The 17,788-nt window shown below is 41.3% G+C and overlaps 1 pseudogene; it reads right to left on the bottom strand.

Moving 5' to 3' along the window:
• Positions 1–9,659: 9,659 nt before the first annotated feature.
• On the bottom strand, positions 9,660–10,940 carry LOC112305744 (keratin, type I cytoskeletal 18 pseudogene; annotated as a pseudogene).
• Between the last annotated feature and the right edge of the window lie 6,848 nt (positions 10,941–17,788).

Genomic DNA, 17,788 nt, shown 5'->3' with positions numbered 1-17,788 from the left:
ATATCTGCATTTGGTCCATTTATTTATTTGCTTGTTTATTATCTATTTCCCCTTACTTGAATGGAAGCACCAAGAGAGTAGGAACATTTCCTGCTATATTCCCAGCATTTAATAACAAAATAAATCCTCAATAAATATTTATTTGCATAACTGGTGAATGTAGTTGCAACCCCCCTCCTTCAGTACCCCCTTCACATAGAGCAACAGGAATGTTTTAGGATCTTTTAGAAACAGTTCAGGAGCATAATTCTTACATCAGGTTATTTTTACACCAAAATACAAAATATCCCTAGTTGAACTTGGAAAACTATGAAACCTCAAAGATGGGTTATGCCAATGAAAGTCCATGAATCTCCTGCTAAAGTATAGGATATTTCTTTTCAGAGTCTCAGAAGATAAGGCCTTCCTCCAGGTAATACATGCATCTCTATACAACAAGAAAACAAAAGCTCTACTTATTTCCATTTATCGCTGACCAGGAGGCACCTGGATTGATCTTAGAAATGCCTTTGAATCAAGAGCAGAATGGACTTAGTCAATTCTAAAGAACTTTTTCTAGGCCTAGAAATCCGCAGCATTTGCCAGGCCAGTTCTAAGACAGATGGACATTGTTTGGGAAGTTGCTTATAAACAAATGAGTTATTCATTCCATCCTTCCATTTATTCACTGACCCTCCATTCGATACTATTTCTGTGCTTACTATGTGTCATGAGCTTCTGTGGGTGCTGGATGCACTAACGAATGGGTTCTTCCCTTGCACCCCTCTTTCAAATTCTAGGAGGGCATTCCTGAGAAACTTCCTGCAGGGAGATGAGGGAGTTAGGAGACTCCATGGTCTTATAAGGATTCAGGGTCCAGATTCGAAGCAGGTTTGTAGGGAGACATGAAGTTTCATTGCTCTGACTTGTCAATGGTCACTTTTAAAAAACATTCTCAGTAAAGATTTTTATCATAGAGGGCTTTAATATTGTTCCTGGGAATTAAAATTTTTTGGTTGTTTTTATTAGTGGAATTTTTATACATATTTGATAATTTGTTGTTGATAGTATACATGAAAGTTATTGAAATATAATTACTTTCAAATAGTCTCCCTTGTTGACCTGTATTATTCTAACACCTCTTAGGTTTTAGTTTTGTTTTGTTTATTTTCTAAGCATATAATCACATCAACTAGAAATAATCGTAATCTTGTCTCTTCAATTTCAATAGTTAAGACATCTTATTTTTGTTTTTTTTACATAATATTTTAGATACATTCAGAACATTGTTAAGTAACAGTGGTGTAATTGGCATCCCTGTCTTAAATCTTACATGGATTGTCTATTTCTTCATCCATTTCAATTATTTTTTGCTTCATGTACTTTGAAGCTCTGGTATTAGGTGAATATACATTTAGGATTGTTAACTTGGTATATTGACCTTTTCATTATTATAAAATGTTCTTCTTTCTGCTGATATTCCTTGTTCAGAAGTCTACTTCATCTGATAATATAGGTGCTTCTTCCCTTGAGTATATTTACTTGGTATGTGTTTTCCATTCTTATACTTTAAACCTATCTTTTTCTTCATAGTAGAATTGGTTTCCTCAGACAGCGTAGTGTTGGGTCTTGCTTTTTATCCAATTTTCTAAATAATTAGAATGCGTATACTCTAAAATAATGACAAAAGGTATAGTATAGTAAATGTGAGCACATAAACCAGTAACATAGTCGTGTATTATCATTATCAAGTATTACACACTGCACAGAACTGCGTGTGCTACATTTTTACATGACTGCCAGCACAGTCGGTTTGTTTACACCAGCATCACCACAGACATGTGAGTAATGCATTGTGCTATGACGTCAAGGCCGCTGCGACGTCGAGATGTCAGGGTGGCCTTATAACTAGGCAATCGGGATTTCTAGCTCCATTATAATCTTACGGGAGCACTGTCATGCATGTGGTCTGTCTTTGACTGAATGTCGTTATGTGGTGCATGACTTGTAGTTATTTTTTGGGAGCTATAGTGACTGACTGGCAGTGAGGAAATTGGGAACCACACACAGGCTGGCGTAGTTCACCAACAGAGCTGAGAAATAACTGCTTGGTCTTCCCGTTTGCATGGACATGACTAGGAGACCGTGGGGCTGCAAAGGAAGATCTTCCCACCTACTAGTTTTTGAGATGTGCTTAGCACAGAGGGCTCCTAGTTTTATTGCCCAACCTAGTTCCTGTGATCATGTGGAAGATCCTTTCATATTCTGACTTGATGCTGTTAGTCCTTGTTCTCAGCGGTCTGGTAAGTTTTATAATTTTTCTTTATTTTCGTATCTATTTTTGAGTGAGTCTGGGAGAAGTTATGTCAGGGGCTGCTAACCGCATGCTTTTTTTTTTCTACTTTAATTTTTTTATTGTTTATTCTATCACAGTTGTCCCAATTTTTTCCCTTTTGCCCCTCTCCACCCAGCCCGCCCTTCTCTCCCACAGTCAATCCCCTCTCTGTTGTCCATGTCCATGGGTCATTCATACTCTTCTAGCCTCATGCTTTTTAAAAACAGATACATTTCATTTATACAGGAAGTTGTCCTGAGGTATTCAGGCCATGTAGTTTTTCTGTGTAAAACCAGGCAAACCCTTCTTTATTACTTGGTTTTTTAATTAAAAAATTATCATGCAATAAAATGAGCTTTTCCCCTTTTGGTGTACAGTTCTATGAATTTTCACACATGAATAGACTTGTGTTACCACTACCACATTGCAGAATAGTTCCACCACACCAACAAATTTCCTCAGGCTATGGTCTCACCTTTGTCCCACCCCTGTCCCCTAGCAACCACTAAGCTGCTCTCCATCACTATGTCTTTTCGTGAATGTTGTATAAATGGACTCATATACAATATATAACTTTTAGATACTGGATTCTCTCACATGGCATCATGCCGATGAGCTTTGTACAAGTTGTTGCATGTATCCATAGTTTCTTTCTTAAAAATTTTTTTATTTATTGCTGAGGAATATTTTATTATCCGGATATGCTACAGTTTGTTTAACCTTTCCTCCATTGAAGGATATTTCCATTGTTTCTGTTTTTTGGCAATTATGAGTAGGGCTGCTATAAACGTGTAGAGTTTTCGTGTGAACATAGTTTTCATTTCTCTAGGGCAAATACTCAAGAGTGGGGTTGCTGGGATTGCTGGGTCACATGGTTAGTGTGTATTTCGTTTTACGAGAAGCCACCTGTTTTCCAGGGTGACCGTGCCGTTTCGCGTTCCACCAGCAATGCATCAGTGTTCCAGTGCACCGTGTCCTCGCCAGCCCTTGGTATTGTCAGTACTTTTTATTTCAGTCATTCTAGTAGGTGCAAGTGATATATCATCATGGCTTTAATTTGTCTTTCATCAATAGCTGGTGATGTTGAACATTGTTTCATGCACTATGTCTTTGGTGAACTGTCTGCCCTGGTCCTTAGCCTACTTTTTAATTGATTTGCTTGTTTCCATGTTCTGAATACAAGTCCTTTGTCAAATATGTGATTTGCAAATATTTTCTCCCAGTCTGTCACATGTCTTTTCACTCTCTTAACAGTGACTTTCGGTGAACAAAAGTTTTTAATTTCAACGAAGTCCAGTTTATCCATTTCTTTTATGGGTCATGTTTTTGTTTTCATGGCTGAGAATTCTTTAACTCCAGGTCATGAAGATTTTCTCTCATGTTTTCTTCTAATTGTTTTATAGTTTGATGTTTAATGTTTAGATCTTTGATATGTTTTCAGTTAATGTTTGTATAAAGTGTGAGGTTTAGCTTTTGAAGTTCATGTATGTATATAAATAAAAAGATATGTTACATAATATATGTGATATATAATATATGTGATATGTGACATCACATATGTTATAATATACATATCTCCAATTGTTCCAGCACTATTTGGTGAAACCTGCCTCTATTGATCAGCTAATAAATATGTCTATATTTTGAAAACAGTGATAATATTTGAAACCAGCACCTTGGACCTTCCAAACAACATCATTCCCTCAGTCAATAAATCAGTCTGAAAACCAATTGGATAGGCATTCAGTTGTTTAATTACTCAACAAACATATACACCATGCCTGCCCTGTGTCTGTCATCAGGCAATGCTAGTGTTTCGAAGGTGTCTGGGATGTGATTTGTTTTCCTCCAGGTTTTCATGGTCTGTTCAGGGAAACCAAGTGGAACAAAAATACCATGTCAGTCTCTGCACAAAAGAAGATTCCTTTGATTTATGTTATGACTTCAAAGATTCTTTATTTAATATCTAATCATCATTTATGTGAGATCCTAATTCTTTAACTTTTGGCTTCTTTTCCTTACATCATTGATCTCATCTCTTTTGTTGATCAAACACATCAATGGTTAGAGGCGTATACTCTGAGAGGGAAGCTGAAAGTGAACCATTTCACTAAGGAAAAGAAATATGTGTTTGTGTGTGTGTGAACACTCTTGGTTTCTTGTACTTAAAGTCTAGGTTTTTGTATAGTGGGTTTTCTTAAAATGAGGCACATTAGCACCAAATTTACCACTCTTTTCCTCTGTAGAGGTTAGAGCAATAAACTAGATCCTTTAAATGGACTATAGATAAAGATAGAGCTGAGACCTGTAAGTCAGTAATTCTAGTTATTTTCAATTAATCTGTGATCAGAATAATATATAGAAATAGAAAATTGATGGCGTTCCCTGTTTATTAGACTCAATAAACAAGCTGGCTGTGGGCTTTTGAGAGAGTGGATAAGGGATCAGATTTAAGTTATGAGTCATTATGATCTCTCCAGTCTTAACCAGAACACCTTCCCCCCGCCCCCCACAACCCATTTGACATTCCAGTCTGTTAGATTGATAATGGGTTGGTGGTGGATTTCAGTTTGGGTGACATATTTGTCAGCTTGGGCTGCCATGCCTTGATACCTTCCCTATCCTGTTTACTTTGATGTGTGCAGGAAACCAGTAGGAAGCTAGAAGAGCGTGACTTATAGCACATAATAATAAAATAGTATAGGAGACAACAGTAGTTAATATTTATTGAGCACTTACTATGTGCCAGGCAATCTTCAAAGCTCTTTATACAAATAAACATTTTATCCTTTCAACAATCTGATAAAGTAAGTATCATTATCATTCCCATTTTACAGATGAGAAAATGGCAGTACAGAGATGTGGTAGGCAGATTCTAACATTGTCTCCAGTGATCCTTGTCATTTATGTCTAATGTGATCTCTCCCCTGAGTGTGGGATGGCCTATCAACATGCTTCTAATCAATAGAAATGACAAATATAGTGGGATGTTACTTCTGTGATTTGGTTACATGAGATCGTGACTTCTGTCTTGGTAGCAGATTTCACTCCCTTGCTGGCTTTAATGAAGCAAGTGGCCATGTTGGAGAGGTCCATGTCTCAAGAAGTACAATTATCTTTCCACATAGAAGGACATTTTAGAGAATTTTAAACTATTGTCATCCACCAATGCAGTCTCAACAGGATCCCTGCAAATTGCTAACAGGTACTTAGGAACTGAGACCCTCAGTCCAACAGCCCTTACAAAACTGAAATTCTGCCAACAAAGTGAGCGTGGAGGCAAGCACTTTCCCAACTGAACCTCCAGAAGAGACCCTAACCCTTGCTATTCCCTTGATTGCAGCCCTTTGAGAGACTCTGAGCAGAGGATCCAGTTAAAGTGGACTGATTCTTGACCTAAAGAAACTGTGAAATAGTAGATGTGTTGTTCTAAGCTGCTAAATTTGTGATAATTTGTTATGCAGTTATAGATAACTAATACAAGAGATGTCAAGTAGTTTGCCCAAAGTCACATATCAACCTGGGTATAGGCTATATGTTTCCTCTTAGTGATCATCTCAGGTAGAAATATCCCCAAAGTATTTGCCACATGGCTTTGGATTTCCCATTAAGAAATTATGCATTTAGAACATCAGGGTCCTGAAGGAAAAGGAACCTTGGGAATCTTCTTTGGAGTATGGAGTAAAGCATCAATCTTGACATTTCCTTACTATTTTAATTTTGTTGTTCAGGGAGCTACTGATTCTTTGGATTTAGTCATAAATATTTTCATTATAGAATGACTCTAAAGGTTGCTAAGACCGGACAGAAAGTTTATGGTAGAAGGTCAGCTGGGGACCATTTTTAACATCTCAATACCAAACAGTTTAGAAGAAAGATGAGTGTAGTTGATGAATGGAGTGGATGAGTTCTTTGTCAGAGGTACCTGTGATAAGAAGGGATTTTTTAAAAGACTTTGGTAAGGTATAACTTGAAGTCTTTTTAAATTTCTGGGGAAAAAATCAAACATGCAAATCAACAGTGCATTGGCATCCCTGATGGTAACTACGCTATTTCCCTCTCCTGGGTTAGGGTTGTCTTAATGGCACATTGTGTGTTTAGAAGAGTGTCATGACCCCTCGGTGGCCCCTCCCCCTGCCATAATCGCCACCCAAGTTAAAAAAAAAAAAAAAATCCAGCCCTCTCAGGAGGCTTTCATTTCTGGACAGCTCCTTGCTCTAGTAGTGGAAACACATAGAATTATTTTTTCACATAGGAGGACATGTTAAGCACATTTTAACTTCAGGCATCTACATAGAGAACTTCAACAGGATATTTGCAACCATGAATCTCAGGTTTTAAGTTGCTTTAGTCTTCTGGGATCATGATGGCTTTCTCAGGCTACTGAGTGGGCTGACGTCCTGAGTGGAAAGTTGCAGACATCCTTGATGCCCCGGAATGCAACAAATAAACCAACCGACACGGAATTGTGTTCCCGTGGTGCCTGGGGATGTTTTGAGGTTGACTGTCATGAGAAAGTGTGGTGGATTTTCTTCACACGCTCTTCCTGTTCTAGTTCTATCCTCCCACAGCAGTCTCCCTTGTCTCTCTCAGTATCTGAGGCATGTATTCAAAACACTTGGGTTTGAAGATGAAAATCCTGACCTAAACATCAATCAGTCATTACTCCCATATGCTGTGAAATATTCATATTTGCTTAGAGAAAAAAGTTCTAACCTGAACTATAAATTGAAGTTTTCAGACAAGTCTTTTCTGATTAAGAACTATAATGAAAGCTCATTCTCTGGATAAATTTCTGAGAGCATTTATGTTTGCAGTTTTGCAAGTATCCCGTATAGAGCCAGAATGTCTTTTTGGCCCTATTCCTGGCTTCCTTGCACATTTTGATTCCTAGGTTAAAATTTTAAGATGATCTAGAGCCATTTACCTTTGGCATAACTTGAAGAAAGACCAAGTTAAAAGGCTCTTGGAAAGCTTTTATAAGTCGTTTGGGATGACAGTGCATTCCGACCAGACCGAGACGAGTTTAGTGTAAATGAGTCAGAAACACATGGATGACACTTCCCTTAGCAACTGTGCATTTAACGTGGGAGCGAAATGCAGAAAGCCAGAGATAATTTCATCTTGGTTAAGATCACATGGTGAAGGGACATTTCTGAACTCTAAGCCAACTTGTTCCTGCATGGTCTACCCAGTCGTGCAGGGTTCCTGTGGCCAGGAGCTGTGTACCCATGGTCTAAACCTGTGCATTGCAGGTGTTCACCACACTGGTTGGTGGCTAAAGGTCTATGAATATTCAAATCCCAGATTCTGTTGACTTTTGAGTGTGAGCTCTGGAGTTCAGATCTCTCTCCTCCATTTCCTAACTATGTGACCTTGGGTAACAGTAATGTAGCCTCTGAACCCTTAGTCTTTCATTCTGTAAAATAAAGATAATGATAAAATAGAAGCCATTATCTAACATTGCTCTGAGAATTAATTGAGGTTGAGTGTGGAAAAGGATTTAGTACAGTTTCTGGCATAAAGCAAATGTTCAATAAAAGCAAATAATGTTCAAATAATGTTAGGTATTATTATTTTTGACTTAAACATCACTATAGATTATACAGGAATAACAGGCATTGTTATAATCTTACAATGAACCTAGACGGATTATGCTGTCATCATCAGAACATTTGGAAGTAGATTGAAAGGCCTGGCCAATAGGATTATCATTCAGTATGGTACCATTGGCACTTAAGCCCTAGCTGGACAGCATGAATTGAAAGCCTGGCACCACCTAGCTGCCCCTGCCTGGCTTTAGAACATTGTAGAATAACCTCAGATCTGGGAATTCTAGTTAGAATTGATGACACCAGGCTTCAGGTCCACTTGTGAAAGCCCCATGACAAGGCATCCGTCCACATCAGCGTTCTGCAGCGAGCCTCTTTTGCCTAATGTGCACAGATGGGTGGTTCTTTTGTTAGCCAATTATGACTCAGGTGCTCCATTTAATTGTGCCTTTTGTTGTGAGGCAGCCATTAGAGCTGTAAATTCACTGTGCTGTCCACATGCTGGGTGCTTCACGGATCTCTTATGCATCACAATATAGTGTTCCCACTGTTGGGGATTTTACAAAGCCAGAAAATGCTAGCAAAAGGAAAATTTGAGTGCAGGAAAGCTTCAAACTAGTAAAGTAGCTTTCATTGCTTCTCACCATCATCACCCTCAGATTATCTGCTAGGTCTGGTTTTCTCGTTCCCTGGAACTAGCTTCCTGCCTTCTAATAGCCTTTGGGTTCTTACAGTCCCAGTGTCCATACCGTCCTGCCTGTTACTAGTCAACTGTGTGGCAGAGGGACAAAATGTTCAGAAGGTACTTTTAGAATCAGAGTTAAAAATAAATGCTTCCTGTGTCTGTCTACTTGTTTTTAATCTGAGTGTGTTGATGTTGCACCTGACAGCACCAAGGGCCGCTCTTGATGATGGTAACATGAAGGGGCTTGGTGGTCATTCAGAGCCGTTGTCTGTGAATATGTCTGTTTTTGAAAAAAATAGATCCTGCAGATCATGTTCTCTTTTGGCACTAACCTGATATGTTTATTCACTGCTTTTCAGAATCAAGACACTGCTTTTCACACAGGCTGTTTAGGAGTTACTTGTCCATATTCTGCTAATCTTAGTGAGTCTTTCTTAAAAATATATTTTATAGATTATGCTATTACAGTTGTCCCAATTATTCCCCTTTTGCCCCTCTCCACCCAGTTCCACCCCATGCCCTCTGGCAATTCTCCGCCCTCTTAGTTCATTTCTGTGGGTCATGCATATAAGTTCTTTTCCATTTCCTGAACCGTTCTTAAAGTCCCCCTTTCTATTCTGTACCTACCAACTATGCTTATTATTCCCTGTATCTTTTCCGCCATTTCCCCCTCCCCCTCCCTACTGATAACTCTCCAAATGTTCTTCATATCTATGATTCTGTTTATGTTCCATTGCTTTGCTTAGTTTGTTGTTTAGAGTCAAGTGTTGATAGTTGTGAATTTATTGCCATTTTAATGTTCATAGTTTTGATCTTCTTTTTCTTAGATAAGTCACTATAAAATTTCATGTAATAACGATGTGGTGATGCCGAACTCATTTAGCTTTACCTTCTCTGGGAAGCACATTTTTTTGCCTTTCCATTCTAAGTGATAGCTTTGCTGGATAGAATAATCTAGGTTATAGGTCCTTGTTTTTCATCACTTTGAATACTTCTTGCCTGTCCCTTCTAGCCTGCAAAGTTTCTTTTGATAAATCTGACAGTCTTTTTTTTTGTTTTAATCTTTCAGTGATCTTTTTATTGGCCTTCTGCCCCACTTCTGCTGCCTTTAATGCCTCAAAAATTGGGTGTCATTGACCTCAGACACCACTCTGCAGTCCACAATCCTGTGGGTCGTGGTCTTTTGGATGGTTTGTAAGGAGGGGCTTTTGTCCAGGGCGTCGACAAGATTGAAGTCCTCCCCTTCTTCTAGTAGGCTGCGGTAGGTGGCAATCTCAGCCTCCAGCTTGACCTTGAAGTTCAGCAGGGCCTCATACTCCTGGACCTGGCGCTGCCCCTCTGCCCGGGTCTGGGCCAGCTCTGACTCCAGGTGCATCAGGATCCTGTTGAGTTTTTCAATCTGCTTGGCATAGCGCATCTTCACCTCCTCACGCTGTTCTCCAAACTGACCTTCAGATTCCTCACTGAGTCCAGGTCGATCTCCAGCGACTGGACCGAACGTCTCAGCTCTGTGAGTTGTCTCAGCAGCGCCTATCTCAGCGGTCTGCGAGGTGACCACTGTGCTGCTCTCTTCAGTCTGATGGGACCAGTACTTGTCCAGCTCCTCTCGGTTCTTCCGAGCCAGCTCATCATACTGGGCCCGGATGTCTGCCATGATTTTGACGAGGTCCTGAGATTTGGGGGCATCCAACTCCACGGTCAACCCAGAATTGGCAATCTAGTTTTGTAGACCATTTACTTCCTCCTCGTGGTTCTTCTTCATGAAGAGCAGCTCCTCCTTGAGAGCCTTGATCTCTGTCTCCAGCTGCTGCCGAGTGATATTGGTGTCATCGATGACCTTTAGGAGCCCATTGATGTCATTCTCCACAGACTGGCGCATGGCCAGCTCCATCTCATACTTGGTTCTGAAGTCATCAGCAGCAAGGTGGGCATTATCCACAGAATTTGCAAAGATTTGAGCCCTCAGGTCTTCGATGGTCTTGAAATAATGCCCCCAGTCTCTGACCTGGGGTCCCTTCTTCTCTAAGTGTTCCCTCACCTAAGTGTTCCTTCGGATTTTGATCTCCAGTCTCCGATTATCAGCCTCCAGGCTTCTCACTCTCTCCAGGTAGGAGACCAGGGGGTCATTCAGGCATTGCATAGTTTCCTTCTTGGTCTGGATGCCCCCTATGCCCACCAGACCCCCAGCCATCCCTGCAGGCAGCAGGGGGGATCCCCAGCTGCCTCGCAAGCTGGTGGAGTGGGACATGGAGATCTGGGAGCCTGAGCCCCTGGCACCTGCATAGACACTGGCTGCACTGCTGGTCGGCTGGACCCAGTAGTTAGGCAACTGCACGGAGCCCAGGGTCCGGTAGCTTGTGGAGAAACTGGAGCATGTGCTGAAGCTCATGTTGTTCAGGGAGGAAGGTGAGAAGCTGAGACTCAGGTTGAAGCTGCATCTGACAGTCTTATGGGAACTACTCTGTAGGTAATTCTCTGCTTTTCCCTTGCTGCTTTTAAGATTCTCTCTTTCTCTTTAACCTTTGGCATTTTAATTATGATGTGTCTTGGTGAGGTCCCCTTTGTGTCCATCTTGTTTGGGACTCTGTCTTTCCTGGACTTGTCTATCTATTCCCTTCACCAAATTAGGGAAGCTTTCTTTCATTATTTTTTCAAATAAGTTTTTAATTTCTAGTTTTTCTCTTCTCCTTCTGGCACCCCTATGATTTGAATGTTGGTATGTTTGAAGTTGTCCCAGAGGCTCCTTAGCCTATCCTTGTTTTTTGGATTCTTTCCTCTTCTTGCTGTTCTGATTGAATGTCTTTTCCTTCCTTATGTTTTGAATTATTGATTTGATTCTCAGCTTCATCCACTCCACTGTTGGTTCCCTATAAACTTTTCTTTATTTCACTTAGTGTAACCTTCATTTCTGCCTGGGTCTTTTTTATGCTGCTGAAGTACCCACTGAGTTCCTTGAGCATCCTTATAACCAGTGTTTTGAACTCTGCGTCTGATAGATTGCTTGTCTCCTTTTTGTTCAGCTCATTTTCTGGAGTTTTGGTCTGTTCTTTCATTTTGGCCATATTTCTTTGTCTCCTCATTTTGGCAGCCTCCCCATGTTTGTTTCTATGTATCAGGTAGAGCTGCTTTGACTCACTGCCTTAGTAGCACGGCCTATTGTAGAAAAGTGCACCTGTAAGTTGGATGGGGTGGACGCTTAGGTAATCACCAAGGTGGGGCATCTCCTGTGAACCAGGTTGATGGAGTCTCTGGTATGGTGTTGCCTTTCTGTGGCTCTGTGTAGGGAAGGGCTCAGAAAGAGGACAGTGTCCCTGCCTACCCTGTGGAGTTTTGTCTGGGAGGAAGCTGTCCCCCAGCACTCACCCTTATGCCAGATGCATCAGTTTCTCCCCATTTGCCACTGGTGCCCTTTCAGCTGCTGCCCTGGTGCTGGAGGCCAGAGGGAGTGAGTCTGTGTAAGTCCTAAGTCTGATTTTGGCCCTTTAAAGAGGCAATACCTGAGAATACCTCAGTTTTGTGTCATCCCAACTCCCACTGGTTTTTATAGCCAGAAGTTACGGAGACTTATCTTCCTGGCACTGGAACCCTGGGCTGGATGGTCTGGTGTGGGACTGGGATCCCTTGCTCCTGAGGTATCCCTCCCAATTTTTATCCACTGCACGTGTATATGGGACCACCAGTTCTGCATCTCCACGTCTCCATGTGTCTCTGTGTGTCTCCACATTGCTCTGGGCATCTCTGGGCATCTCTGCGACTTCTACCCTTCTGGATGAATCTGACTTCTTTAATTCTTTGGTTGTTTGACTTTTATACAGCTCAATTTTCTGACAAGTATAGGTGATAGTTGTTCTGTAGTTTAGTTGTAATTTTTACTGTGGTTGTGCAACAAGGTGAGCCATGTTTACCTACACCTCCATCTTGACCAGAAGTCCCCCAAAGACCCAATTTTAGTGAGTCTCATTCAAAGTATTTCAAGCAGGCCTCTCTTTTATATATTGGATTCTGAGTCCAGTTTATCATAGATAACTCCCATTTGGGAATGGGTACTAGGTATATCAAGACAAACCCTCTCTGTCCCTATTATTTAGCCACATGGATTCTGATGAAGAGAATCACATTAGTCAATCATAACTGATGACCCTGATGAGATTCCATTCTCTGGGGCAGATTTTACAGGGAAGATAATATTTTAGCTGAATTTTGGAAGATGAACTGGAGTTCTTGAGGACATAGGCAAATTTAAGAGGAGGTGAATGGGATTTATTCAGGGTATGGCTGGCACTTTAGAAAGAGTGGAGTCAAGGGCTTCCAGAACTAAATCCCAGCCTTGGGTACCACACTTACTAAGGTGTTTCTGCAAGAGATAGGAAATTGTTAAAAGTTTGGAGTAAGAGAGTGACATAGACTTTGAAAGATACATCTGGTGGTAGAATGGGAGGTGGGACAGGGAGGAGGGCTCAGTGAGATGGGAGACAGGGAGGCCACAGCCAGATGGTGGCAATAATGACAGCCTGGGTGAGCTACAGGCTGAAGGAATAGACAAGAAAGACATGTTGCAAGGAGAAAACAAAGTGTTTCCTTTAATGAAGAAATGACTGTAGCAGTGTCCTTCTCTAAGGTTGAGGGAGAACTTATCAGCTAGAAAAGCTGGTTAGTGTGCATATTACATTATATAAAGGGAGGCCCCTTTGGGAAACAGTCAAATTAAAGTGTTCTACAAAAGAGAGTTACAGGAATGTTTCATTTTCTCTTGGTCCTGAGAGAGGTGAGTTTGGTAGGGACCCTGGAACCTACAGGAACAGAGTGTGATCCATCTGTGGTCCATATAAGGAAGGGGAGAGGGAGCCAAAGGAATGATGCGGGTCGGCTTTCAAGAACTTAGAAAATCCCTGCAGCAGGAATAAGCACCTCAGATGAATGATGACAGGAATAATTTTGAGTAGTTTGCTGATTTCTGCTTACCTGTGTCATCTTCTATTATTTCAAAGTCTTCAGTAAAACTCTAGCATGTGTGAGTGCTGCTTTGGGAGAATGAAGCGGTGGACAGTGTGTGCTTGGAATGGGCAAATGAGGGATTTTCAGGCTTCTCTGGGCCAGCATGGGAGTATCATGTTCAGGGAAAGCACAGGTACTGGAAATTCAGGCAGTGACCCCCAGAAAGTGAGCAGAGGCCCCATGTAGGCACCAGAGCCAAGTTAGGAACCAGGCAGTACCTGAGAAGCAGGCAGCAGGGTTGACTGACTCAAAAGCAGAACTAAAACCACCTCCCCTTAAATATACCAGAGGCAAGTGACCCCAGCCGGGACTGAAGAGTCAAGGTCCTGCTGTTTCATGGCTAACTGCCTCAGAAAGCAGTCTTTAGGGCTTCAGAGACTTGTAAGAGGTTCGAGTCATCAGAATGTGAGAGAGATTGAACGTGGGAGGAACAGAAGAGGTAGGGGTCAAAGATGGCAGAGGAATACTAGTTATGCTACCAGCTAAGCTAGGGAGTTCAGGAGGGTGGTGATAGAAATTTGTTTGAAAGTGGGGTTGCGGAATAGGAATGGCATATGAAGTGTTTATAAAAATATCCAAAGGGAGAGGTCCAGCCGGTGTCTAGGATCAGAAATGTGGGAGCAGGATGAGGGTCCATGATAAAGCCACAGATTGGTTTTTTGTGCAGAGGAGGCAGATGACTGGAACAGCCACCCAGGGGAAAGAAAGAGGCAGTGGCAGAGACCTAGATGTATTCACAAGTATTTTCCACATGGGACACTTGTGGGCTGCTTTTCTTTATAACTTTGCCCTGTTTACCTGGACATTACTTCTTTCCTCTCTTACTTCTAGTAGTGCTCCCAGGTAAAGGAACTATGGATAGGAATTACTTCTTTGCCCAGGGGACTTTGTGCTGCCTTTTAGAGTACCTGCAAACCTTCTGTGGATCAGGAACTTTTCATTAAGGGCCGATTGTGCTCGGGCACTGAGAATTTAGCAATGTGCTTCAAATATTAGCTCTATCTAAAAATGGTCACAACTTATAAATCTACTTCTTATACCGTTGCTCCTTAAGGAAGCCTGAACAGTTCACTTTCGATGCAAATACTGTTACAGAATGGATCCATTTAGGGGAGCCCAGATACTGTTACCAAAACAAGGCCCCTCCCCTGGGGTCTTTCTGTACTATGGTTCTTCTTGCCCGCCACCAGGTGTTAGGAATTGTGGCTCTCAATGCCAGAGTTTTGTAAAAAAAGTATTCAAAAGTTATTCAAAACTTTTATTCAAACCTGTATAACTTTTATTCAAAAGTAATAATCCCCCCCCCCCGCACAGTCCTGCCTCCCCTTGCTAAACCAGGCCAGTCAGGGGTACTGCATCTCAGGAAAAGAGATGGAAGTCCATAGCGTGGCTAGACTCCTGTTTCCTCCCAGTAATCCATGCTTAGTTGGGCAGGTCTCCCACAGTCCCCAGCACCATCAGCTGTGTCACCGTGATCTCTAGTTCTTAATCCAAAACCATGCAGCACCTCCTCATGGCTCACCAGTGAGGGTCCTTTCACCCCTTTTCTTCCCATATGGTCTCACGTTGTCCCCCATTCCTCACTGTCTCTGTCCCACATGGCCTTTAGTTTAAATCTCAGCCTGGAACCTCTTCCATAACCCCATTTCTGACTCCTCCCACAATTGGCTACACCTGGTAGCAGTCCTGCAGTTTCTGCCGTTGTTGGTTGCCATAGTTATTCTGGGCAGGCATGGTCCCCTGGCCTGGAGTGAATGAACCATCTCCAAGCTCTTGTGCAGGCCAGGTAACCAGGGAGCTGCCTCCCCGTTACATCATGTGTCAAAGTTATGCATACCTTTCTGGCTCTACTCAGGCTGGAAGACTAGTCTGCTGTTATTGATAGGCAAGATAACTCTCAATCCTTGTGTTGCTGCTTTTCCCAGCCCCAAGCTAGACTTGTGTACTAGGTGGGGGGGGGGAGCAGAGCTCTGTGGCCTCTTAGCGTACCCCCCATTACAATACTAGAGTCGCTTCCTATCCCATCCTATTTCTCTCCATTCTACTCCATTCTATACTATTTTTATACACACAGCCTAAATGACCATGCTGTATTCCAGAAATAAATTTAGAAATCAATAATTTAAAACTTGGATCACATTTCACATAGAAGTAATGTTATAATAACATGGTTTAACTCCTGTGCTTTTGGCATAGGCTGTGGGCCAGAGTCCCCAGTATGTGGCCAGAAGAGAAAATTATGAATTATGTGTTCCTATTCAAGGCTCTGGGGTATACTACCACCCTTTCCATACTACCCCTGAGTTCACAAATACCTGCTGTCTTTATAAGCCAACCATTTGGATGAACTGATTAAATAATTTACTTGACTGGAATGCAGAGTGAGTCAATGGATTAATCTCTGAGTCAGTTTACTCCAAGCTATACAGTCTGCTTTTGATTCTTAAGAATATCCTAATTTGGAGACATCGATTTTAATTTATAAATCAATTAACAGATTTAATATTGAGTAGGGCTAAAGGTGATGTGGAGGTACAGAAGTACAGGGACACTAGCCATCAATCTAAAGTGATTGGAGGAGTTAACACAACTGTAGCAGGTAGGTATGTGTGGAAGCCTCGAAGTCTAAGGTCATTGTTTAGATCAGAGCTGAAGGGCTCTGTCAAAAGGAACAATACATTTTAAGTTAATGGGAGAGACATTAAATAACTAATTAGTCAACTGTTGACAATGTACGAGTGGCAGGGAAATAGGAAACAAGGTGGCCTCTGGAGAGCTTGCAATAAAACATAAGCGGCAGATAAATTTTTGGTTAGAGAAGATAGGGTGCTATGGGAACTCCTTTGAAGGGAGCCCTTTCCTCATAGGCAGGAGGCCAACGTGTGTGGGGGATGGTTTCCTGGAAGAATATGAATTAGCAAGATGAAGAGAGGCAGAAAAAAGTTCCAAGCTTGGAAACCAGAGGAAATAGCACAGCTGAAGTGTGGCTGTAAGTGATAACCTGAAAGAACTTCGTTTTTCTGAGAGTTAGAAGCAGAAAGGGTGGAGAAATAAGCATTTGGCATTTTAGCAGTTTCTAGAATTTAGTTTCCTCAAGTGAACTAAAATTTAAAACTTGGATTTTCCCTAATGCGATCCTTACATTGGATCTGGAAAGTTCTTATGTTGTTGAAATGATGTAATTTTAAACCTTTAATGTACATGCTAAGACAATTTTCTTTTTATATCTAAGAGATCCCAAAACCAGAGGCAAAGTTACAAAAAGCCAAAGAGATTATTTTCATGCTTTCTTATTATTTAAAAGAAGCAAAATGCTATTTTTCCCCCTCCTTAAATGATTGGGTAAACCTTTTCTCTAGGGAAACCCTTGAACCAAACAAGATTGTTTTGGTTTCCTTGATACCTCCAGTCTTTTTATTAAGTATATTTTATTGATTATGCTATTACAGTTGTCCCATTTTTCCTCCTTGGCCTCCCTCCACCTGGTACCCCCATTCCCTCCAGCAATACCCTCCTTAGTTCATGTCCATGGGTCTTACATATGAGTTCGTTGGCTTTTCTACCTCCCATGCTATTCCTGACAATCCCCTGTCTATTCTGTACCCACCAACTATGCTTCTTATTCCCTGTACCTTTCCCCCCATTGTCCTCCTCCCCCTACCCACTGATAACCCTCCATGTAATCTTCATCTCAATGACTCTGCTCCTGTTGTAGTTGCTTGCCCAGTTTGTTTTTGTTTTTTTAGATACTGTTGTTGATATTTGTGAGTTTGTTGTCGCTTTACTGTTCATAGTTTTGATCATCTTCTTTTTCTTAGGTAAGTCCCTTTAACATTTCATATAATAAGGGCTTGATGATTTTGAACTCCTTTAGCTTTACCTTATCTGGGAAGCTCTTTATTTGCCCTTTGATTCTAAATGATACCTTTGCTGGATAGAGTAACCTAGGTTGTGGGTCCTTGCTTTTCATCTCTTTGAATACTTCTTGCCAGTCCCTTCTTGCCTGCAAGGTTTCTTTTGAGTAATCAGCTGACAGTCTAATAGGAACTCCTTTGTAGGTATTTCTCTTGCTTTTCTCTTGCTGTTTTTAAGATTCTCTCTTTCTCTTTAACCTTTGGCATTTTAATTATGATGTGTCTTGGTGTGGCCCTCTTTGGGTCCAACTTGTTTGTGATCCTTTGAGCTTCCTGGACTTGTATGTCTATTTCCTTTGCCAAATTGGGGAAGTTTTCTTTTATTATT

Source organism: Desmodus rotundus, chromosome 2 (genome assembly GCF_022682495.2).
Source record: "Desmodus rotundus isolate HL8 chromosome 2, HLdesRot8A.1, whole genome shotgun sequence".
NCBI classification, from domain to species: domain Eukaryota; kingdom Metazoa; phylum Chordata; class Mammalia; order Chiroptera; family Phyllostomidae; genus Desmodus; species Desmodus rotundus.
This window is presented reverse-complemented; position numbering and strand designations above follow the sequence as displayed.